General features: G+C 43.4%; 1 long non-coding RNA gene across 1 annotated transcript in view; it reads left to right on the top strand.

The window, feature by feature from the left end:
- LOC150004662 (uncharacterized) overlaps nucleotides 1–26,314 on the top strand; it is a 97,576-nt gene that overhangs the window by 44,687 nt on the left and 26,575 nt on the right. The gene's annotated exons all lie outside the window — the stretch shown is intronic.

The raw sequence follows: 26,314 nt of genomic DNA, 5'->3' as shown, positions 1-26,314 counted from the left end.
CACTTTGAAGGACAGCTTTGTTGAATAGAACAGTCTTGGTTGTAGGTTCTTGTTTTTCATTACTTGAAATATATTGTGCCAGTCCCTTCTGGCTTGTAGTGTTTCTGTTGATAAATCAACTGATAACCTTATTGGAGCTCCCTTGTATGTTACTAGCTGTTTCTCCCTTGCTGCCTTTATGATTCTCTGTTTGTATTTAAAATTTGCCATTTTAATTATTATGTGTCTTGGAGTAAGCCTGTTTGAGTTCATCTTGATTGGGACCCTCTGTGCTTCCTGAAATTATGTGACTTTTTCCCTCACCAAGTTAGAGAAGTTTTCTGTCATAATTTTTTCAAATAGGTTTTCTACCCCTTACTCTTTTTTCCTCCTTCTGATATTCCTATGATGCAAATATTGTTATGTTTTCCTGAAGCTCCCTTAAACTATCCTCATTATTTTTGAGTCTTTTTTTATTTTGTTGTTCTGACTGGATATTTCTTTCTACCTTGTCTTCCAGCTCACTGATTCTGTCCTCTGCTACATGTAGCCTACTTTTAATTCCTTCTAGTTTATTTTTTATTTCAGATATTTTAATCTTAATTTCTTCTTGGTTCTTATTCATAGTTTCTATATCTTTTTTTCATGCTGCTGTAGTTCTCACTAAGTTCCTTGTAGTTCTCACTGAGCTCCTTGAGAATCCTTATAACCATTATTTTGATGTCTATGTCTGATATATTGCTTGACTCAATTTCATTTAGCTCTTTTTTTTCCTAGGGATTCCTCCTTTCCTTTTGGTTGGGTGTTCTTTCTTTGTCTCTGCATTTTTGGTGACTCTTTTTGTTTGTTTCTGCATCTCAGGTTTCTCTGCTCTTCTTGCCTGTCTTTGTGGGGTGGACTTCTGTGGTAGGAGTTCTGTGGGGCTCAGTGGTGCAGTCTCCCCCCCCATTTCTTCCCCTCTACCCCGCCCATCCCTTCTCCCACAGTCAATTCCCACCCCATTGTCCATGTCCATGGGTCATTTATATTAGTTTCTTGGGTGCAGTCTCTTTAATCTCCTGATCTGTATGCTCTATGGTTGTTCTTTATTCAGTTTATGTGGGCTCTCTTGTTGTACTTGGGCTTTGATTATTAATAGCTCATTCATTGTTGGATTTTCCCCTCTGGCTGGCTGGCTGGGAGTCACAATCCCTGCCACATCTTGTATGCCATTGTACAAGTGCTGGTTAACAAAGCAATACTACCCAGAAAACCAAACCCATGCCAGAAAAAATACCAGCCAACCAGATTAGCAATATCAACAGCAATTGAGCAAAGATTAATAAAGGTGGAAATTAATAATATTATAAACTAGGAAAGGGAATATGAAATGACTAAAGAAGAGAAAAAATGATTTTGAATAGAAAGAGGGAGTGGAAATAATAAGAGTAGGGAATAGAAAGAAGGTGAAGTAAGGGAGAAAACAAAATTTAAAACATAGTTAAAACATGGGAGGACAATGGCAAAATGGAGTAAGAAAAGGAAAAAGTATAATACAAGATTTAAAATAAAATTTTAAAAAGTAGTGAACCAAAGGGAAGAAAATTGCTGAAAAACCACAACAGGGTCAATAACAATGATAGCTAAGCAAAGATTAATAAAGATAGAAAGAGAATAAGAATATTATACAAAAGAGAATATGACATGTCTACAGTAAGTAAAAATGATTTTGAGAGGATAGAAGGAGGAGAAATAATGAGAGTTAGGAATAGAATCCAGGCTAAAAAAGGGGAAAAATAAAATTCCAAATTCAAATAAGCAAGGGCAGAAGGAAGGCAAAATGGAGTAAGACAGGAGAGTAATCTATGAGATATGAAATAAAAAGAAATAGTGAATAGTAATGCAGTTGAGAAAGAGCATCAATAACCATAATATCTACACCAAACAAGGTACAATTTATAAAGGTTAAAAGAAAATAAGATTATTATAGAAAGAGAAAAAAGAATGAGGTTGACTAAAGGAGTAAAGAATGATTTTGGGAAGATAGGGAGGACAAATGATATGAATAATGAATAAGAACAAGGCATAATGTGGGGAAAATAAAATTTACAATGAAAATATGAAAGGGCATGAAGAAGGAAAAATGAAGTTATATAAGGGAAGGGTACAATGTGATATTTGAAATAAAAATAAAATAAAAATAATATAAAAATATAAATAAAAAAATAAGAAATAAAAGAAAGAATAGTGAATTAGTTGTAATAAATTAAAACAAAAGGAGAAGTCTTAAAAGACTATGTGAAAGGGAAAAAATAACACAAATACCGAAGAGAAATGAGGTGAAATTCATCTTAGCAGAGTTTGGTGTTCACCTTCTGATTTCTCTTTCTGAATATGTCTCTGATTTTTTATCAGCTCAAGGTCCCAGTGCTGGTAATCCAACTTCTGGCAGCACCACCTGTATCACCTTCACCTGCCTCTAGAGGGGGCTTCTATTACAATGGGAGGGTGGGGCCCCAGTCTCTCCTGAGAGGCACTATTCAGTCTTCTGGGAAAGTTGTGGGTGTGTTCCTCCTCCCTCTGCACCATCCATCTTGATCTGTCCCAGCTTATTTCCAATAATGTATAGTTTCTGATTAAGGCCCTGGCTGGTTTGGCTCAGTGGATTGAGCGTCGGCCTGTGAGCTAAGTGTCGCTGGTTCGATCTTCCAGTCAGGGCACATCAGAGAAGGAAAACTCTGACTCCAAAAAACCTCCGCTGCCTTGCGGCATACCTCTTCAGGGGAAAGGCTAAGGGAGTAAACCCCGACAGAAAATCCGGAGCCGGAGTCCCTAAGGCGGTTTGACGTTGTAGTCAACACCGGCAACTCCTGCGGCGCACCTGAAGCCAAGCTGTATTGACTCCGTCTTTCCCTTGGACCCTTCAGCTGCGAAGAGAGGGGGGGTCTGCTGCATGGGCAACAGCAGACCCTCCATATCACCCTGCCCAGGCTCTGTAGCTTCAGCTCCACTGGAGAGGACACTCCAGCGTCATCGCAAGGTGTCGATTCAACACGGGAGGAGACAGATACCGTGTCACTCCCGAGTCGGACTGCACAGCCATTCTCGGCGGTGCAGATAGACTCTTAAGAAGCTACACCATCGTCTCTCGGACGGCTGCCGACGGATAGTTTCTGATTAACTACGTGTCCATTCCAAGGGAGGGGCCAATCTGTGTAAGAGGGTCAGCTCTTTCCTGCTTGGTACTGAGGGCAGCTCTCTGTGCTAGCTGAGGCTGGGTGGGGCTCTGATTCCCCCTTTTTGCACCAGTTTCTGATCTCCGTGCTTTACTGGCCTGACTGGAATCGAGCACTAGGAACCAGTATATTTTGTCTCCTTGAGAGAGGTACAAAATGGGCCCTTTAGATGTTTCTCTTTCTGTTATTTTATTGGGTATATGCACCCTGAAGGGTGTTCTTGAATCTCTTCTGCTTGCAATCCTGGAGGAGGTGGGGACTGGGTATATTCTTCCCTTCCTAGAAGTTTGATCTCTCCCTGGGGAAGGCAGCTCTGTCTGGCTGTAAATAACCTCAGGTGCTCCACTCCTGACCATGCAGTTCCCAGCCCACTGCCCTCATAGCAAATATAGTCCCAACTCTCTTCTCTGTGCACCCCCCACCTGCTAGCTATGCTGGACTAGGGCTGAGAAATCCCATTTCTGTGCACCTTTCTGATTTATCTGTCCAGTTGCACTCAGTGGGAGCAAACATCACCCTCAATTCTTTCCCCTTGCTGACAGGGCAGCTGCACATGGAGTCCCTGCCCAGCATGCCTCAGCTCCCTTTTTAAAAAGTGCACTCTCTCTTACTGTAACACTGAGCCACTGTCTTGCTTTCCATACATACCACCCCTCCAAAAAGCCAAGAGTCTTTCACAGTCATGTCTGGCTGCAGCCTGTCTCACCCGACCCAGATGCAGATAGAATCCCTCTCCTCAGCTCTCTCCTGGTTGGCATTTGCCACTGCAGCTATGGGTGTGCTGCTCGCTCTGTGTGTGTGTGTGTGTGTGTGTGTGTGTGTGTGTGTAGTTTGGATCTCCCCAATTTTGTGTATCCAAGTCACTCCCAGCCCAGGTCTGGAAGCTATATGATCTGGGAGGGATGGGAGCCACAGAGCTGCAATTTCTGAGTAGGTTCTTCCTGGCCACAGCTGCCACACCTAAGTACTTCCCCTTCAACCTATATATTCTTACCACCCATTGTGAGGCATCTTCTATACTCCTTGGCTTCCAAACTTCATATCAGCTAAGATCTGTTGAAAGATCAGTTTATTTTTCAGAAGATCAGCCAAGTATTTGAGTTGGGCACAAGAAGAAGTGGACTTAGCTTCCACCTTCTTGGCTGACATATTATCTCTCTCATCTGCATTTTGTGGCTGCTTTTCCTGGTCTTGGAGGAACTTAGGAGAGACTATGCTGCAAACCAAGGCCAATTGTCACTAATTTTGTGTTTGGAGCTGCTTATCAAGAAATATAGGGTACATGGAAGTCAGTGACTGCTTGTTTGGGGGTTATAGACCTTTGAAAGATTTTAGAAAATTTTGTATTGTGGGCCAACACTGGCTGCTTGTGTGTGAAACAGATGCTGAAACAGGCTTTGGCTGGATTAGAGATTTGGATAAGGTGGGGTCTTAAGGAATCACCTGGGTGGGGTGAGCAGTGTTAACCAGATTAATGGAGATGTCCTGCACCTGCCAGCTGTGTGTGTGGAGGGCTCAACAAGGAAACAATGAAGTCTACCAGCAATTCTCTTTCAGAGAGAGCTGTCTCTCTAACTCTCATCCTGAAGCCAGACGATTCAGTTCCTCCTTGTGTGTCCTTTGAGTTTTGCAAGCTACTTTCCCTTTGTTGGGGTTTAGGGAGACTGTTTTTAGTAAGTGAGTCTGTACTAGTGTACCTTACAAGTACACCAGAGTGTTATAGGTAAGTCTATAACAGCTCTCCATCTGAACCAGACAGAGTCCTCACCAATTTTCACAGCCAGATATTGTGGAGACAAGGGAGCATACTGTGGGGCTGGGACCCCTCACTCCTCAGAGGTACTTCCACAGCCAAGATATCCTTCCTGATTCTTACTTGCCATACATGGGTATGGGATCAGAATATTTCGAGTCTCCACTCCCACTACCAGTCACTATATGGCTTTTTCTTTACATCTTTAGTTATAGGAGTTCTGTTCAGCTAGGCTTCAGATGGTTCTCAAGGTGGTTGTTCTATAATTTAGTTATATTTTTGATGTGATTGTGGAAGGAAGTGAGGACAGTGTCTACCTATTCTGCTATCTTGACAGGAAGTTTTAAAATTAAATTTAAAATATCAGTTCCTTTGTTGCATAAACTACATTCCAAAGTCTAAATAGCCATATGTAGCTAGTTGATATTGTATTGGAAAACTCAGATATAGGATATGCCTATTATTGCTGAAAGTTCTATTGGACAGTGTTATTCTAGAATATTCTTTTTTAAAAATGTATTTATTGATTTTATTTATTTTTTGAATGTTTTATTGGTTACAGTTGTCCCAATTTCTTTTCCCCTTTCTCTCCTCCACCCAGCACCCCTCCCTCCGGCAGTCCCACTCCTTTTAGTTCATATACGTTCTTTGACTTTACCCTTTTCCATACTATTCTTAACATCCCCCTGTCTATTCTGCACTCTTTTACTATGCTTCTTAATTCCTGCACCATTTCCCTTCTCCTCTCCCCTTCTCCCTCTCAGCTGACACCCCTCCATATGCTCCCCATACCTATGATTCTGTTTCCACTCTATTTGTCTGCTTAGTTTATTTTTGTTTTTATTTTTTAGAGTCTGTTGTTGATAGTTGTGATTTTGTTGTCATTTTAATGTTCATAGTTTTGAACTTTTTCTTAAATAAGTACCTTTAACATTTCATATAATAAGGGCTTGATGATTATGTACTCCTTTAGCTTTGTCTTGTCTGGGAAGAACTTTATCTGCCCTTCCATTATAAATGATAGCTTTGCTGGATAGAGTAGTCTTGGTTGCAGATCCTTGCCTCTCATCACTTTGAATATTTCTTGCCATTCCCGTCTTGCCTGCCAAGCTTCTTTTGAGAAATCAGCTGATAGTCTTATAGGAACCACTTTGTAGGTAGCTCTCTTTTATTGATGCTTTTAAGATTCTCTCTTTATCCTTAAACTTTAGCATTTTAATTAATATGTGTCTTGGTGTGGTCCTCCCTAGATCTAGTTTGTCTGGGTCTCTCTGTGCTTCCAGGACCTATATGTCTATTTCCTTCCTCAAATTAGAGAAGTTTTCCTTAATTATTTTTTTCACCTAATTTTTCAATTTCTTGCTCTTCCTCTTCTCCTCCTGGCACCCCTATGATTTGGACATTGGCACATTTAAAGTTATCCCAGAGGTTTCTCAGCCTTTTCTCATTTTTTTCAGTTCTTGTTTCCTCATTCTGTACTGGTTGACTGTTTATTTCTTTCTTATGTTCCAATTCGTTTACTTGAATCCTGGTTTCCTTTTCTTCACCACTAGTTTTGCATGGATTTTCTTTCATTTTACTTAGTATAGCCTTCATTTCTTCCCTGCCATGCTTAATCTTTTCTGTCAAGTCTATGAGCATCTTTATCAGCAGTGCTTTGAACTGTGCATCTGTTAAGTTGGCTATCTCCTTGTCTGTTAGATTGGCTATCTTCTCATTGCTCAATTCTTCCACTGGAACCTTGACCTGCCCCCTCTTTTGGGCCATACTTCTCTGTCTCCTCATCTTGATAGCTTTCTGTGTTTGCTTCTGTGTCTTAGATAGAGCTGCCACACCTGTTCTGTTGTAAGGGATAGAGCCTTAGGTACTCGTCAGAGATGGTGACCCATTTCACCACATTGTGGCACTGTATGTAGGGGAGGGGTCTGAGAGGAAACAGCGCCACTTGCCCTGCACTTGCCCCTTTTCCATTCACTTCTCCCCCTTCCCATACTAAATAAGCTGCCTCCATGAAAAGACTGGCAGTTTCTTCCTTGATCCCAATCTCTCACTGGTTTTCATAATCAGAAGCAATGTAGCTCTTCAGTAGTCCCTCTCTATATTGTGGTTCACTTATCGCAGCCTCACTGTATTGTGGGATTTTTAAAAATATTATATTTAATTATTTATCGCGAATTTTTTGCTATATTGTGGGATTTTGCAGTACTGTATATGTATGTTGTTAAAGTTACATAGGTTTAAGAGTGTAGAATAAATGTAAGGTTCCTACTTCGCAGGGGGATCTAGAACATAATACCTGCAATAAGTGAGGGAATACTGTATTTTCCCCCAGTACTGGAACTGTGAGCTGTGCATTCCAATTGAGGGCTGGGATTGGTCTGGTTTAGGGCTGGGATCACTTCCCAGGTTTAAAATGTATGACTGTGCTTTTCACCATGGCTACAGTCCTTGTGCAGCTGCTACTGCCACCAGCCACCACTGCTGCTAGCTGTGCCACCAGCTGCCACAACCAAGCGCTGTCCCCACATCTGCTGCTGCAGCACTGCACCTCATTGTCTTCATCCTAGCTCTGCCCATCCTATCTTTCTGGCTGATATTTATTTTTTATCTCATTGTTTGTTGAACTTCCAAGTAGTTCAATTTTCTGGATATTCTGGGGTTTTTTAATTTTGAAGTGATTGTAAATTTATTCTTAGTTGTGAGGAAGATGCAGCATGTCTATCTATGCCTCCATCTTGGCTGGAAGTCCTGCTTATTGATTTTAGAGAGAGGACGAGAAAGAGATGGAAAGAGAGAGAAATATCAATGTGAGAAACATCAATTAGTTGCCATCCATTTGTGCCCCAATGAGGGATTGAACCCACAACCCTTGCATGTGCCCTGACAGGGAATCAAACCCACAACCTTTTGGCGTATGGGATGATGCTCCATACAACTGAGCCACACTGTCCAGGGCAATGGATGTGCACCTATAAAGCTAAATTAACCTGAATGAGAGCAAACCTCAAGATCTAGCAACCAGAAATTGCAGGAGATGAAGAACATGTTAAATGAAGAGAGTAAATCCACACCTTGGGACATTTTATGGAATAAAGAGGAAAAACATAGACAACATGGGAACCTGTAGATTAAAAGAAATTTAAAAGACATCTGACATAGCAACTAAATGCAACAAATAGACCTTGTTTGAATCCTGATGTAAACAAATCAACTGTAAAAGAGAAAAGAGCAGGGGAGTGGAGAACTGGAGAAAGTTAAACGTTGATAAGATATTAAGGGATTGTTATAGGTTTTTAAAGTGTAATTATGTATTATGTGTTGGGGACGCCCAACCCACAGAGATCCCCTGGTGTTGTGGATGATATGAAGACTTCCTAGGCAGCTTATGCCAGGGGAGAGAAGGCCAGAAAATGTCTGAGAGATAAATGCCTCGATTGCCTTCCTCCAAGGTCTTTTATTGAGTGCAGTAAGCTTAAGGGCATATAGCATGCACTAAAGCTCATCAACCAATGTTAAAGAGTGCTGGTTGTGGGCCTTTGTTTTTCATTGCTTGAAATATTTTTGACCATTCCCTTCTGGCTTGTAGTATTTCTGTTGAGAAATTGGTTGATAGCCTTATCAGAGCTCCCTTGTATGTTATTTGCTGTTTTTCTCTTGCTGGTTTTAGGATTCTCTTTTTATCTTTGAATGTTGCCATTTTAATTATGATGTGACTTGGATTGTTTTTTTTTTTTTTTTTTTGGTTCCTCTTCATTGGGACTCTCTATGCTTCCTGAACTTGCATAACTTTTTCTCTCATCAGGTTGGGAAATTTTTTTGTTATTATTTCTCCTATCAGCTTTTCTATTGCTTGTTTTTCTTCTTCTCCCTCTTTTATTCCAATGACTCAGATGTTATTTTTCCTCATGCTATTCTGTAATTCCCTTACATCTTGTTCATACTTTTTTAATCTTTTTTTATTTTGTTGTATTGTCCGGGAATTTTTTTCTACATTGTCCTCTAACTCACTGATCTGATCCTCTGCTTCATTTAGCCTGCTTTGATTGATTCTACTGTGTTTTTCAGTTCAGAGATTTTATTCTTCATTTTTTCCTGTGGGGACCCTCTAAACAAGAAGACTCTGCTGAGGGATTGACAGTTTTTTCCTCCACCCCAAACCCCACTTGTTTCCATATTCAGAAGCAATGTGGCTCTCTTTTCTCTGGTGCTATAACTGTGAGTTGCATGGTCTGGTCTTGGGCTGGGATCACTTCCCAGGTTTCCCTCCCTACTTTTAAATATATGACTGTGCTTCCCAATAGCCAGCCAAAGTCACTGCCCTGCCACCACCATCACTGCCATTGGTGCCACACTGTATCTTCTCCACCTCAATTCCACCTCTTCTACCTGTCTGGATGAGAATTTTTTCTTTATTTCTTCATTTGTTGGACTTCCATGCAGTTCAATTTTCTGGTGCTTCCAGTTGTTGTTTTGTTGTTTTTATTGTTGTTGTTTAGTTTTGAGGTTGTTGTAGTTCCTTCTTATTTGTAGAGGGAGACATTGTATGTCTACCTACACCTCCATCTTGGCTGGAACTCAACTTCATTTCTTTTAAAGACAACATTATTGATTCTCATTTAGTTTGTGGGCCACTCTGAGATTCTTATCTTACCCTTGTCCTAAGAGCTTTCCTCTGCTCAGCCTGGACCCAGGGAATGACACTCCTCTCTGTTAAATGCCTTTCTGATTCTTATATCCCCACTTTTCCCCTTTGTTTTGGTTATTTTAATTAATAATCCCTATTTATTATTCAAATATCTGTGATCACTCTAACTCAAGATTGGTAGATCCCAGATGGCTCTGCTAACCACCAACTCACAATAACAAAAATGCCTCCAATTTCACACAGTGGTTCAACATTTTAAAGCATATTTTCATGGATTATGGCCTTCCTTTATATTCATAGTCACCGTAGATTAGAGTTGACACAATAGGCACTCTTATTCCTATTTTACAAATTGAGTAATTAAGGTTATGAGAAAGTAAAATGAGAATTCAATTAAGAAGCAGGTGCCTGAGTTACTAGCAGCAGCCAGCCTTGGTTCAAAGGTTGGCCTCTCTGGAACATTTCCAAGCTCAGCATAAGTAGCAGCTACTTGCAAATCACTCTGTAGCTCATGCCAGGTAGCCCTGGGCAGAACACAGGAATCAGCTGACCTTGGCCTACATTCCAAGGAGGCCCTAGATTCAGCACACCTGGACAACAGGTTCACACCATGTCAAAGCACCACCCAACCATCTCCACAAGTGACACTCAAGGTGCTGATTCAGTGGGCACCAGAGACACACTGAAGAAAGTCCTGCTCTATGGGTTGCACCCCTGCACAGCTGATCCTCCACAGTCTTTGGTGGTTTCAGCCAGGTCTAGAAGCCAAATCATCTGAAAGTAACTCCCTCCCACTGACATGCCAACAGCAATCCAGGCTCAACTATAACTGGAGGGTGTACATAGCCTATGCAAGACACAGGAGGTTGTGCACACCTGAAGTGCCCAGCTTGGCTGAACAGGGATGCTGTGTCACTGGACCATACAGGACACCTACTACATAAGACCACTCTACCAAACCCAGGAAAAGTAGCAGCTCTACCTAATACATAGAAACAAACACAGGGAGGCAGCCAAAATGAGAATACAAAGAAACAGGTCCCAAATGAAAGAACAGAACAAACTCCAGAAAAAGGAGCTAAACAAAATGGAAACAAGTAATCTAATAGATGCAGAGTTCAAAACACTGGTTATAAAGATGCTCCATCAATTTAGTGAAAACTTCGACAGCATAAAAAAGGACACGAAAAGCATAAAAATGAACCAGTAATGAATAGAGGATACATTAACTGAAATTAATAATAATTTATAGAGAATCAATAGTAAAGTAGATGAAGCAAAGAATTATATCAGTGATTTGGAATACAAGGAAGAAAAACACACCCAATCAGAGCAGCAAAAAGAGAAAACAATTTTTTAAAAATGAGGATGGTGTTAAGGAATCTCTAGGACAACTTCAAGCATACCAACACTCAATTATGGGGGTGCCAGAAAAAAAAATTGAAAGCAAGAGATTGAAAACCTAGTTGAAAAAATAATGACAGAAAACTTCCATAACATGGTAAAGGAAATAAACTCACAAGTTTAGGAAGAACAGAGAGTCCCAAACAAGATAAAATCAAAGAGGCCGACACCAAGACACATCATAATTAAAATATAAAAGTTTAAAGGCAAAAAGAGAATCTTAAAAGTAGCAAGAGAGGAACTTCCGGCCAAGATGGAGGCTTAGACGGACGCTCTAGGTCTCCCTCTACAACTAGAGAGGAATACAACTACTTCAAAACAAAGGATAACTAGAAATTCCAGAAAATAAAACTACACGGAAGCCCAACATATGAAGTTATAAACCAGCGGCGCCCTTTGGGCAGGTAAGGGGAGCGAAAGGAGGCGGTGCTGTTTGCGGTCGCACCTGGGACAGCGGCGGGGAGAACAATCCCGGCTGCAGTCGAACCCCCGGCAGCTCGTGACCCCAATGCTGGGGAAAGCAGCCACCACATCGCCTTGAACAGTGAGGCCCAGGGGGGCGGGAGGACGGATCCCGGTCTCCTAGCGGAATAACTGTGTGAACCCATCTTGGACCCCCGCCCCCAAAGAAAGCGCCACAGGGCTGCGAAATAGGTCGTGGACAGGCACCGGTCGCTGGATTGTGACGACAAAGCACCACGGCACAGCAAGAAAGGCTGCCCAACGGCGCCGGTCGCTGGGTCATTACGAGTACACAGGCACTGCCCCCAACAGCCGGCCCAAGAAAACAAAACGCATCTGTCAAAATGAGGCAGACAACTATGGAAATCCCGGTGGCACAGCTCACCAGGCAACAGATAAAGAACCTGACAGATGAACAGATAAGAAACCTGTCAGATGCTCAGTTCTGGGCCATTGTTATCAGGTGGCTTACAGAATTCACAAAAGATCTGGAAAAAGATGAGAAAGAAGCGAAAAACACTCATAACGAAAGGAACAAAACCACATACGAGACAGATGGTGAGGAAAAAAAATCCAGAGTTCATTTCAACAAACTGGAATATGGAGAAGGAACAAGCAGTCAACCAATGCAGCGAGAGGAAATGGGAAGCAGCAATGAGAGGATCAGAAACCTCTGGGACAGCTATAAAAGGCCCAACATAAGAATCATTGGTTTGCCAGAGCGCGAGGAAGATGAACTGGAACTTGAAAAATTGAGTGAAAATATAATAAAGGAGAACTTCCCAGACTTGGGGAAGGAAGTGGACTTACAGGTCCAGGAAGCACAGAGAGTTCCAAAAAAACTGGACCCAGGGAGAACCACTCCAAGACACATTATAATCAAAATGTCAAAAATTAAAGATAAAGAGAGAATCTTAAAAGCAGCAAGAGAGAAGAAAAGAATTATGTACAAAGGGGTCCCAATTAGACTATCAGCTGACTTCTCAAGGGAGACCCTGCAGGCAAGAAGGGACTGGCAAGAAATATTCAAAGTAATGAAAATCCAAAACCTACAACCACGAATACTCTATCCAGCGAAATTGTCATTCAGAATAGAAGGACAGAGAAAGTGTTTCCAGGACAAAATAAAACTGAAAGAGTTCATTAGATCCAAACCACTGTTATATGAGATGTTAAAGGGACTGGTTTAGAAAAAGGAGGATCAAGACAATGAAATCTAAAATGAAAACTGCATCACAAGAAACAACAGAAGCTAGGGAATTGAAACAAAGGCAAATTAAACAGGCAACGAGAGTGGAAAAAGAACTATAGGTACGGGGAACATATTGGGGGGAGTTCAACAGGGAGGGGGAATGGGGAGAGGGAGGGAGATGATATAGGAATTAAGGATCATGGTAGGAGGGAATGGAATAGACAGAGAGAGGTTGAGAAGAACTGTATGCACAACTAATGGACATGATCTAAAAGGGGGGGACAACTGGAGGGAGGGGGGCCACCGGGTGGAGGGGAGCAGAGGGAAGGGAAATTGGCACAAATGTAATATTATAATCAATAAAACACATTTAAAAAAAAAAGAAGTATAGTAGGAGGGAGTGAAATAGACAGGAAGATATTGAGAAGAACTATATGCACAACCAATGGGCATGGACTAAGGAGTGGGGGGCAACTGGAGGGAGGGGAATCACTGGGTGGAGGGGAACAAAGGCAAAAGAAATTGAGATAACTGTAACAGCATAATCAATAAAGCATATTAAGAAAAAAGAAAAAAAAAAAGTAGCAAGAGAAAAGCAGTTTGTTTCATACAAGGGGGCTCCCATAAGACCGTCAGCTGATTTCTCAACAGAGACTTTGTATGCCAAAAGGTAGTGACACAAAATACTCAAAGTAATAAAAAGCAAGGACCTACAATCAAGATTAGTCTACCCAGCAAAGCTATCATTTAGAATTGAAAGACAGATAAAGAGCTTCCCAAATAAGATGAACCTAAAAGAGTTCATCATCACCAAACCAACATTACGCAAAATGTTAAAAGCTCTTCTTTTAGAAGAAAGAAAAAGATAAAAAAAAATATAAGCAATGAAATGGCAATAAATTCATATCTATCAACAAGTGAATCTAAATAACAAGCAGAACAGAAGCAGACTTATAGATACAGAGAACATTTTGATGGTTGTCAGATAGGAGATGGGTTTGAGGGGCTGCGTAAAAAAGGTGAAGGGATTAGGAATTACAAATTGGTAGTTTGTGAATAGTCATGGGGATGTGAAGTACAGCACAGAGAATATAGTCAGCAATATTGTAATAATAATATATTGTGTTAGATGGGTATGAGATTTATTGGGATGATCACTTAGCAATTTATATAACAGCTAATCACTGGGGTGTACACCTGAAACTAATATAATATTGTATGACAAGTGTAATTAAAAAACTAAAAAATGATTACAAAAAAAAAGTCAGGTGTCTGGGTTCCAAGTTCAGGTTCTATCACTAATCAGCTCTGTCACCTTGAGAAAGCCTGGGTCCTCACCAGGATACAGTTAAATTGACTCCACAATTCAACGTGCTCATCAACACCCCAGTTTACATCTGTTGAACCTGTATGACTATCACCCATGACCTCTTTCACTCTAAAATGTGCTTCAGCTTTGATGATAAATTAAATAGTTCCTTACTGAAAGTTTTAGAAAGTGAGGACCATGGACCAAACCAGTGCTTTTCAATCCTTGTTGTTCAATAGAATCACTAGGGAGATTATTTACACCCCCAGCGCTCAGATCCAACTCTGAACCAGTTAAATCAGAATATTTTCAGGGGTAGGGCTGGACACTGTATTTTGTTTAAGTCTCCCAGGTGATTGTAATGTGCAGCTAGAGCTTTGACTATGCCATTAGATACTCTTGTCACTCAGCAGCATCACCATACCTGGGAGCTTGTTCCAATGAGAGGGTCCCTTTCCCATCTCAGACATAGTTACCAAATCAGGACCTGTATTTGCATACGATCTCTTGGGAATTCATATGCATATTCAAGTTGAGAAGCACTGCTCTAAGAGTCATTGAAGCTAACTGCTTCTAAATGACCTTGCTAGTGAGTTAGAGATCACTGGGAGCAACTGGCTTCCAGTTTTGTGTCACCTACGTAAGTTCCCATAGTTTATGTCCTGAATAGGAGTAAGTGCTAAATCTTGGAGATACCTTGATGAAGGTTTGGGTAGGGGGAAGGGGGGAGGCTAAGTGTAAAAAAGGGATAACATAGGTAACCCACAGAAACAGTGGTAAACTTAGCTGGCTTGACCATCTCCAGCAGCTTGGGATACAAATAAAGACATATCAGTTCTTAGCATGCACATTTTTTGTTCCAAGTTTTCTCCTGTCTAATTAGCAGCATGCCCATTGCCCATACCCTCTCTCCTTTGCCTTAAACTTGTCCCCACTATTTTCAAAAACATCAGTCCTTACCAATCCAAAGGCATCAAGATTGTGCCCAAACACTCAAATAGGGAGGATGGAGAAACTGATTGGTGTACTCAGAACCCAGTTGGGGATTGTTGTATCACCGGGGATTGATATAGAAAATCAGGCAATGTGTTGTATCTTTAGTGCTGACAGATAGAGCACTTGATGATACAGGGGCCACATCAACCTCCTTGATTCTTGAGAGGGAATATCACAGCCTCTATGTAGTCACTGTTGGCCAGAGTGCCCCAGGCTGGGGTTCTATGTTTATAGAGATTAACTATAAACTCATACAATAGCTGACATTTCTACTTGCCCCAAGATGATTTCCCTTTTGGGATCCTTGGAATCTTTCCTGGTAGCTGACCTCACGTGAATTTGTTTCCATCAACACAGAGATAACTACTGTTAAGCCTTGGATCCTTGAGGTCTCTCATGCAAACTTGCCTACCTGCTCCCTGGAGCTGTGTATACCAAGAAGTCCTGAGGGAGACAAAGAGATGTTACCAGCCACACAAAGGCCCTGGTGCACCTCTGGCAGGGCCACAGGACCCACACAGTACATTCCTAGAGGATGTTGTCTCATTCTAGCCATATGGGTTGCCAGCAAATTTAAAAATTGCTGCCTGCTCCAAAACTATGCATGGAGAACTCAGTCCATAGTAGGCACAGTGCTGGTCAAACTGCAGATTTTTTGTCTCTTCTCAAAGCCCTTCCATGGCTTCTCATTTCACTCAGAGTAAAACCCACAGCCTAGGGACCCCCAAGTGAACAGCTAGCCAGCTTTCAGTCTGCCTCTCTTCCCCCTGCACTCAACTCTAGACACACAGGTTCTGTAAGAAACACTCACAATAAAACACTGGGACACAGAACTTTAGCAGTAACTGAGGCAGTTGTTTATTCACAGATCTGCAGCTCTGGGTGCAGCCGAAAGCCAATTCAAAGGTGCACGCCAAAAAGACAGAACTGGCTGTTTTTATCCTAACATGAGTAAAAACCCTGTTACACCCTCCCCCTCCTTCTCCTTCTCCGTTTTTTCCACACTGGATACTCTGGAGTTACAATCTAATGCAATTAGCTAAATTAACTGAGAGTGATAATTAACTAAGGGTGATCTGGTTATAGGTCTGTCTCCAGATCTCCTTTGAAATTTCCCTAACTTGTTTGCTGGGCTGTCTAGCTACATTTATCCATTTCCCTGTGTTTGGTGATGAATATCTCCCCGCCTTTGATTTCAGATATCCTTCGTTCTCAGAAGCATTTGTGCTAAGTTGCGGAATGCCCCCTTTCTGATTTGTAAATATGCTAATTCTGTTAACTCAGGCTCAGAGACCCTTTGATTACTTTTGTCCTTTGTTGCTAATTATTTTCTGTTGGTTTGGGAATCACCAGTTTCCTTGTCCCTTACAGTTCCTCAGACACACCAGGTACATTGCCCCCCCAGGGCCTCACCCTGGCAGTTCCCTGTCTCCACACTCTTCTCCCAGATACCTACAAGGCTAATTCGCACTTCCTTCAAGTCTTGCTTCAAATACCATTCTCTCAATAAAACTCACCCTGTTTAAAATTGCAGCCAGGATGATAACCACATTGCTAGTTCTCCTTATGCTGATCTATTTTGTTCAGTTGTGGTTACTTTCAATCACACTACATAATGTCTTCTTTATTTTATTCATTCTTTACTGTCTGCCTTCCTCTGGGAGAATGTAAATGTCATAGGATGGAGACTGTTTATTCATTTGCTCACTGGTAAGTCCCAGTGTCTGGAACAATGCCTGGCACATAGGCGACTGTAGGGATAATGGAGTCAGTCAGGCTCCCTCACCTGGATGTCCAGGCATCAGTGGCTTAGAGATAATACTTAGAGACTCACATGCATAGAGCACTAACCATTATGTAACCAATGATGTCATATTTTGGCAAGCAGCTGGCTTTGTCTATGCATAGTATATAGGGAAGATGGGACCCCCGCTGGCAAGGGAGAAAGCAAGTATAAATGCATATTGTCCCAGTACCCAGAATAAAGGCGTGTCAGATATCCCCACAGTTCCACGTATTTTCTTCTGTCTGCCTGAATCTCAATTGAACCTGCCTGGCCTCAAGCATTTGCAGAACAGTTGGTGTAGTCATTGGCAGCATTCACTGCAGCATGGTATAGAACTCCCAGTGCCCCTGGAGTGGAGCTTGGAGCGGTGGCCATCCACAAGCATGCGGCATTCTGTGGCAGGTCTCTCTGTGACTTGGGCTTCCCCTCCAGGACTGGCCTTAGGTCATTAGTGCTCCCTACATGGTAGAGAAAGTCGTTCAGGAAGCGGGAGAGACCCTTGAGAAGCCGAGTGCCCCGGTGGCAGCAGGGGCCATGGAACGGGTGTTTATTTCAGCCTTATGAGCCAAGATGGAGACAGCACTTCATAATGTGGTGATGTTCCAAGAATTCTGGAAAAAAGGTGAGGCCTTGGAGGCTCAAATTTGTGCATTGGAAGAGGGCACCAAGACAATAGAGTCATAGCAGTCCCCCTCCCCAGTCGTGGAAGATGACTTGGAAGAGGGGGAGGAGGAGCTGGTTTCCCCGAGAGCTTGCCTGGTCATGGTGCAGAGGATGAAATCACAACAACCCATGTTGCCTGAAAGCAGGGCCAGCCAGCCCTGCCCAGATCATGGAGCACACCACGTATCACCCCTATACACAGGCCAAGCTAATGGATTTGGGGAAGCAGTTTCAGCAGCGATCTGGCAAGCCATTAGCAGCATGGTTCCTCTGTCTGTGGGACCTAGAGGTGGACAGCATTATGTGCACTGATAATGAGATGGAGAAGTTAGTATCCGTGATGACACACCCCTCTCTGTGCCAGTGGCTATGGACTTGCCAGCAGCTTGGGGGAAGGCAGAGGTCCCACTCCCTGTGAAACTGGATCATGGCTGCAATCCTTGTAGTCTGAGCTGATGCAGGAGACATGCCAGACACTGCGAGTAACTGGCAGTCTTATGCAGATCTTATGGGAATGGGCATGCGTCAGGCTATGTTTAACCTGAACACTCATGGCTTGATGATAAACGGTTCACCACAAAGATGAGAGATTCAGTGTTGCAATATGCTCCTTCTGTCTCCTTTGGGTCTCATGGCTATTTTGGCCCCATATGTCGAGTGCTGCATTAATGAAGTCACTATGATGGTAGCAAGTTTGGGAGAGGCAGAGAGCTGGTGAGTGAGCCCAGAAAGGGGTCTGAGTGGTATCTTGAGCCCACTACCATCCTAAGATAAAGAGTGAACCCGTGCGGGTGACCTGCACCCAAATGTAGGCGGATCTTCTAGGGGCTGGAGTCAATCATGACAAAATCAATAGGAAGCTGAACATCTACTTCTTGGAGCTGTGGAAGCAACCGTGGGCTGACCAACATTTCCAGTGACCCCAGAAGGAGAAAAAAGTAAAGCAGTCTGAGGTTGTGCCCTGGGAGACCTGTGCTGTGCATCTTGAAGACTACATGGCAGTACCAGCCACCTTCTGAGAGGAGAGAGATATCCTTTGGACATTTGAACAGGGAGAGGGCCAAGGGCCCTATCTGCTGGGGATTGGTGGGGACCAGAGGCTGCATGTAAAATTGGCTATCCACTGGTCCTCCACAAATGTCCAGTGGGTCCTAGCCCTAGTGGATATGGAAGCAGAATGCACTCTTCTGTATGGGAACCTTGAGAAGTTCCCAGGACCTGAAGCCCATGTAGATGGTTATGGAGGGTGCAGTGTGAAAGTGAAGGCTGTGTGGCTTTCACTGAGTATTGGGCGACTACCCCCCGACCTGCCCCACTGTGAGTATGCTGTTTATGTGTCCCCTATTCCTGGTTATGTCTTGGGCATTGATGTGCTTCAAGGGAAGTGGATACAAACCATTGTGGGGGAGTTTCACTTGTGAGTACAGGTAGTAAAAGCAGTTTTGGGAGAGCATGTTAAGCATCTCCCGGTGAAGTGACCACCCCCACAGTGGGTGATGGCAACTAAGCAGTACCAATGCATTGAGGGCATGAGGAAATCCCAACTTTTCAAGTGCGAATCGTCAGAATGGCCCACAGCCCTTTTAAATCCCCTGTGTGGCCAGTGTGCAAGCTTGATGGCATGTGGAGAATGATGGTAGATTATGAGGAGTTGAATAAGGTTATTCCCGCAATACATGCAGCAGTCCTCTCAGTGATGGACTTGATGGACCAGTTAACCAATGAGTTGGGAACTTATTTTGTGGCTGAATTTGCAAATGCTATTTTCTCCATAGACATTGCTCCAGAAAGCCATGACCAGTTTTCTTTTACCTGAGAAGGCCAGCAATAGACTTTCACAATGTTTCCACAAGGGTATTTTCATAACCTATTTGTCACAGGCTTGTGGTTGGAGGACCTGGCCAAGTGGCCACAGCCTGTAGCAGTGCACCTCTTCCACTATATTGATGACATTCTGTTAACAAGTGATTCTCTTGCAGAACTAGAGAAAGTGGTACCACAAGTGCTGTCACATCTGAAGAAATGTTGCTGGGTTGTCAACAAGGCCAAGTTGCAAGGGCCTGGATTGTCCATCAAATTCATGGGGGTTGACTGGTCTTGTAAGACAAAAGTTATCCCTGATGCAGTGATACATACAATTCAGGTGTACCCTGCCTCCACCTTGGTGAAGCAACTCTAATTGTTTCTGGGTTTGCTTGGGTATTGGAGAGTGTTTGTACCACACGTGGCTCAGACAGTTCACCCCCTCTATGCACTAGTAAGTAAAGAGGCAAAGTGGGACTGTGCCCCAACCACAGAACAAGCATTCCAGGATGCAAAATGTATTATCAAATGTGTTCAAGCTTTGCATACTCTAGATCCTAATAGACCCTGTGAATTGGATGTACATGTGACATAGGAGGGCTTTGGATGAGGCCTTTGGCAGCATTCTGAACGGCTGTGGCAACCCTTGGGGTTTTGGTCCCAGTTGTGGAAAGGAACTAAAGTCTGGTACCCCTTAACTGAAAAGCAACAAGCAGCAGTGTTTTCTGCTCTGATAGCCACTGAGGCTATAACAGCAACTACCCCTATGACAGTCGTCGGCAGCCGTCCGTCTCGAGAGACGATGGTGTAGCTTCTTAAGTGTCTATCTGCACCGCCGAGAATGGCTGTGCGTCCGACTCGGGAGTGACACGGCATCTGTCTCCTCCCGTGTTGAATCGACATCTTGCGATGACGCTGGAGTGTCCTCTCCAGTGGAGCTGAAGCTACAGAGCCTGGGCAGGGTGATATGGAGGGTCCGCTGTTGCCCATGCAGCAGACCCCCCCTCTCTTCGCAGCTGAAGGGTCCAAGGGAAAGACGGAGTCGATACAGCTTGGCTTCAGGTGCGCCGCAGGAGTTGCCGGTGTTGACTACAACGTCAAACCGCCTTAGGGACTCCGGCTCCGGATTTTCTGTCGGGGTTTACTCCCTTAGCCTTTCCCCAGAAGAGGTATGCCGCAAGGCAGCGGAGGTTTTTTGGAGTCAGAGTTTTCCTTCCCTATGACAGTAAATATTACTTATCCTATTGCAGGATGGGTTCAAGACTAGATAGATAAGCCATGCAGTGGGACAGCCCAGACTCCCACACTTGCCAACTGGGGGGCTTATCTGCAGCAGAGGAGCACTCTCTCAACTAGCCCTTTGTGGGCTGAGTTGCAAGAAGTATTAGGCCCTGTTACTTATGTAGCTGAGAAATCTAATGCTCCTGTCACAGTAGAAGAAATGGAACCTAATCCTTTCCATGAGGGAAAGGCACCCATCCCTGCAGATACTTGAAACATGCATTAGTCTAGCATAGGCCAGCCCACCTTGTGGACTACTATAGCAATCCAACCAGAGACAGACACTATCTGGTTTGACACTGGAGTTGGCCAGAGTAGCCAATGGGCAGAGCTAAGAGCCGTGTGGCTCATGGTTGTGAATGAGGCACTGCCCCTGACTATTTTTACAGATAGTTGGGTGGTGTACCGGGGCTTAATTCTGTGGATCTCTACATGGTATTCTAATAAATGGATGGTTATGCACAGGCGTTTATGAGGACAGGCCTTGTGGCAAGACCTATGGGAATTAGGTCACCAGAAACAAATTACTGTGTATCATGTAACTGGGCATATGCCCCTAGCTTCCCCCGGGAATGATGGGGCTGATACTGTAGCCAAGGTGTGGTGCCTAGAAATGGTGCCTAGTGACTCATCCAGGAGGAAAGTTGCCCAATGGCTGAAGCTGACGCCTTTTGAATGCTGGGCAAAAGACCATGTGGTTGACTGTGAAATCCTGGGGATTGCCGGTCACCTTAGCAGAGGTGCAGGAGGCTGTGAGACCTGTGTCATCCGTCCATGAGAGCATCCCCACAGGTCTGCAGGAACTTCTGGACAGGTGGTGCAAGGACGGGTACTGCTGGCTCAGTGGCAAATTGATGTGATTGGACCATTATCCAGCTCAGAAGGTTATAAGTATGCAATCACAGGTGTAGACATGACCACCAGGCTACTGGCTGCATACCCTGTCCACCACCCGGATCAGAAAGCAGTACTTGCCATGCTTGAGCACTTGTGCACCACCTATAGGTGACCCCCGATTATTGAAAGTGACCAGTGAACGCATTTTACTGGGCCCCAAGTGCAACAGTGAGCCCATGACATGCAGATAGACTAAAAATATCATGTGGCCTATTACCCCCAGTCTGTGGGGATGATTGAACGGTATAATGGCCTATTAAAGCAGGGCCTACAAGTCAAGGCTGCCACCCCTACATTAAGAGACTGGACAAAACACTTCTCCAAACTCTAAATGAGAAAAGTAGGAGGGGAGATCCAGCTCCGGTGGAAGTGTTGCTCCACCGGACTGCCCCTCCTATCCAACTGCGGGTGCAGACCAAGGATGGTCTCCTGAAGCCAGGTGTAGGAAGACAAGGAAATATTCTGCTGCCTGCACTGGAGGACCTGGAGCAACGCCAGACAGCTACTTGGACCTGGCCTTGGGAGATAAAAGCTCCCTACATGCATTGGCTAGCCCTTGTTGCTCCTTGGGGGCAGGAAGAAGAGAAAAACCTGCAGATAGTGCCGAGGGTGATAGGACAATGGCCCCCAGTATTATGGGTAACATGCCCAGGGCCAGCAGACCAAGAAACACTCCTCTGTGTTTCCTTTGTTAATTTCTGTAAGGCCTATTATGAGTTCCATCCTCCTGCTGCAGGTAGATGCAGAACCCCAAGTTGAAGCACAAAAGGTGTGGTACACACACCCCAGGAGGCCCCCTTTGCCAGCCACTGTGTTGTCCACTGATCAGAAACTTACATGTATATTGTATGAAGGGAAGGACTTGCCACTGTTCGTTCCAGGAACTGCTTTGTCTTTTCACCCCTAGGGTGGAAACTAACAGCTTAGCTGAATGGGTATATATTTATTCTGCAGTGGCTGACCAGTTAGCCTGTTGCATCTGCACTGAAATTCCTCTCAGCATGTCTGCTGGCCTCCCTTGGTGCATATTTCCAGCCTTTACAGCAAACTGGACCTGGCTGCAGAACCAATGGAACAGTACACACTCCTTGTGGAATGTGACTTGGGCTGACATTTATGCTGGGGCAGAGTAGCAATACAACTGGTCCTGACTGGCAATTACCTATGCTATATGGAATGGGTTGGGGTGGCTCACAGCTGTGCATGGGCCACAGTTCCCACTGGAGCCCTTTGGATATGTGGCTCACATGGGTGACCTTATTTGCCCAGAAATTGGACCAGCCACTATATGTGGTGCTGGCCTTATCTGCCTGTCTGAGTCCAGAAAACCCTTGTGACTCAGCCAGCCAATTGGGAAATGTTTAGGGCATGGCAATGGGTGAAGTATACCCCCTGGTGGTACTACCCATTAGCTATTTTTTCCCCTCAAGCTGCATCCATAGTAACAGAGGCTGAAGTAATGGCATTGGCATTGCACACTGCTCAGGCACTGAATGCAATGCATGATGCCTTGAACCTCTTGAATGAGGAAATGTATCAATTACAAAAAGTAGCTTTGCCTCCCAGGGTGGAGTATGTGTCTTAGTCAGAGATGAATCGTGTATATATTCCTGATGTCCACCATAATGTTAGCAAAGCCTTGCAAACATTAATCTCTGAAGTGCACATCTTTGAACACCTAACTGGTAACCCACTGCAGGAATAGTAGGCATCTCTAACCTCTGGATGGAGGTGGGCCTTTGCTTTGTTGGAGGCCTGTCTGTTAGTCGCTTGTTGATGTAGCCTCTATTGCTGTTGTGGTTTATGGGTACAAGGCTCAACCCTCCTTTCCAAGGAACAGTCACGGAAGATGGACCTTGCATAGATTGTATGGTGAGGAACCCTGAAGAGGTGGAGTGTAGGGAAAATGGAGTCAGTCAGGTTCCTTCACACGGGTGTCTGGGCATGAGTGGCTTAGAGATAATAGTTAGAAACTCGCATGTGCAGAGCACTCGCCATTATGCAACCAAAGATGTCATATTTTGGCAAGCAGCAGCTTTGTCTATGCATAGTATATAGGGAAGAGGGGATTCCCACTGGCAGGGGAGAGATCAAGCATGAATGCAGATTGTCCCAGCACCCAGAACAAAGGCATGTCAGCTATCCCCACGGTTCCACGTATCTTCTTTCATCTGTCTGAATCCCAATTGAACCTGCCTGGTCTCAAGCATTTTCAGAACAGGGGCCTTCAGTAAATATTCATGGAATGAATAAATGAATGAGTACATTTTCAAAACCCCTGGAAGTAGGTAGAATTATAACACCCATTTTACAGACCAGAAAATTTAAATGTAGAAAGGTTAAATTGACTTGCTGGAGGTCATAGAGGAGCCAATTACTTGCACCGGGCCACACAGACTCAGAGCCAGTCACTGTGTTAGTTCAAAGGATCCCAGTCCAAGCAAAATGTGGGTACTTTAGGTAGCATCCAGAGAAGAAGAATTAAATTAAATTTTGTTTTGTTTTGTTTTGTTTCAGGGGAAAAGGTGAAGGTAGAAGTAGAGTGAGATGAGAAGGATATAAAAGGACTTTGGTCCCCTAAAACTTTAGGTAGTCTTTCTAATTCTGTCCTTAAAAACAGATATGGAGTTTGTACCCTAAGCTGCTGGAAAAAAAAGACTGGGGTGACCCTAACCCTCTGGAGAACTTTGAAGTTTTAACCTGTTTGTTGGATGGAGATAGTGTCACCTAAGGTCAGCTACAGGATGGGGCTGGGGGCAGGGAGACCAAGATGCAACAAAGCACTCTAACACACAGGGTTTTAAGCAATAAGCCTTTTTTATTGCTCTGGAGTCTGTTTGTAAAGCAGGTGTGAACACTGATCTGGGCAGAGCTCCTTGAGCTACCCTGGGCTTAGACATCTATAGCCCTAGGTGAGTTGCCTAGGGCTGACTAGTCAATGATGTTGTCATTCAAGTGTTTGGCCTGCTGGCTATGAGGTGGAGCACTGGAGGGGCTTCAGTATTGTCTCTCATCATCTAGCAGGCTAGCTCAGGCTTGTTGTAACGAGAGCAGCACAGTTCCCAGAGAAGGAGCAGAAGCAGGCAAATCTGCCTAAACTAATGCAAAGGCAGCCGCATTTAAGCAGCTGCATATTACTATTCAGGGGCCAGCACAGACTGAAGGGGTGGGAAATAGGATATGCTGCAGCAAAAGGAACATTGTGGCCATTTTTGAAAAAGAAGTGCTTAAGGCAACAGAAATGCACAATATAAAGCAATAGGGCCAAATAAGAGGTAAATAATGAGTATTAGAAAAAGGAGGTAGGTGAAAGCAAAAGGTTTTTATGCCAGAAGATTGGTTTGTTCATTCTTTTAACAAATATTCAATGAGTATCTCCTGCTGGCTAGGCACTGTACTGGCCCTGGGGATGCAACAGGAGACAGAATTGGGACTAGCCCCCCTAGGGCTTGTATTTTAGAGCAAGAGATATATAAGGACACACTCCTTTCAATTCATCATAATCAGTGCTGTTTCAGGGTAACTATGAACAACTATGGGAACTCATAGGAGGGTACCTACCAGTTTGGAGCAGGAGAAGGAACAAGGGATGGCTTCGGAGAATAAAGTGTGAAGAAAGATTCAGGATACTAAACAGGCCAAAAAGGGGTGGGGAAGAGAGAAGAGTGTTCAAGGCATGAGAATAGCATGTGCAGAGTTCCAGAGACAAGAGAGGGTATTCCTTATTGATTCAGGATGGCTGGGGTGAAGGAAGATGTGAGTTGAGAGAGGCAGATGAAAACACATGCAATGGAACCTAAGGAACTGAGACTTCACATGGAAAGATTTTTAACTAGTAGGTAACAAGATCAGACTGGCATATTAGGAAAACCACTTGCCCTGCTAGTGTGGAAAATGAAGTTTATTTTAGTTGGGGTGGGGTGTATGGAGGAAAAAGGTAAGAGAAGATTCAGGAAGTCCAGTTATGCTATTTGAGCAATCCAAGCATGAAATGAGAGAGAGAGAGAGAGAGAGAGAGAGAGAGAGAGAGAGAGAGAGAGAGAGAGAGAGATTGATTTCAAAGGAAGAAAGCTTTCAAAGGAAAAATCTTCAGGATGGGTAATTGCCACAAGGAGACAGAAAATTCTAGAATATTGTCTGGGATTTCTGACTTCAGCCAGATAGATAGATAGATAGATAGATAGATAGATAGATAGATAGATAGACAGATAGAAAAAGATACTATTCAACAAGACAGAGAATCTCAGCTAAAGGGAGTCTCCTTAATTTAGCACAAAATTTGATTCCAAACTTTCCAGCAACAAAGGTAAAGAGAAACCAAGATAAATGACTCATCTCATGGTCTCCAAACAGGAAGCACAGGCATGCATCATGAAAACCAAACTTCCTCATGTCTACAAGGGGACTCTATCAAGGAGATATCCATGGAAAGGACCATGAACCAAATACAGACAAAATCTTTGGCAGTAGTCTTATAAAAAATGCAGAAATATTTTTTTACAGGCCTGCTGTGTATATCAACCCCTGATAAAACCCAAGAGTAAGATATTAAATTATAGCTATATAGAGTCATTTGTATGAAGAAATCAGTGAATGACCTTTGAATATCTCACTTGCTAAAGGGCTTTGAGATCCTGGCATCTAGAAAAGTGAGCGAATAGATACAAATAAAAGGAACTTGTACTAATTAATAGATTTATTTTTATAAACTTGAAAGTAAGAGTTCATGACTTTAGTGTACAAATTAGTGCCCCAGGACAATTTTAAAGGAAAAAAATACAGAAGCCCCAATTCTAGCAAATACCATTAGCAACACAATCAAATAATTTAAACTTCACTTTAAAATGTTGAAGCAACTAGAATCCATTGTGAGATTTTTTTTAATTTACATTTTTTCTGATTACTAAGGTAACTAGGTTTATTACAGAA

The sequence above is a fragment of the Furipterus horrens genome, unplaced genomic scaffold (genome assembly GCF_987537825.1).
Source record: "Furipterus horrens unplaced genomic scaffold, mFurHor1.1.pri manual_scaffold_7, whole genome shotgun sequence".
NCBI classification, from domain to species: Eukaryota; Metazoa; Chordata; class Mammalia; order Chiroptera; family Furipteridae; genus Furipterus; species Furipterus horrens.
The sequence above is the reverse complement of the archived record's forward strand: the minus strand, read 5'-3'. Positions and strand labels throughout refer to the sequence as shown.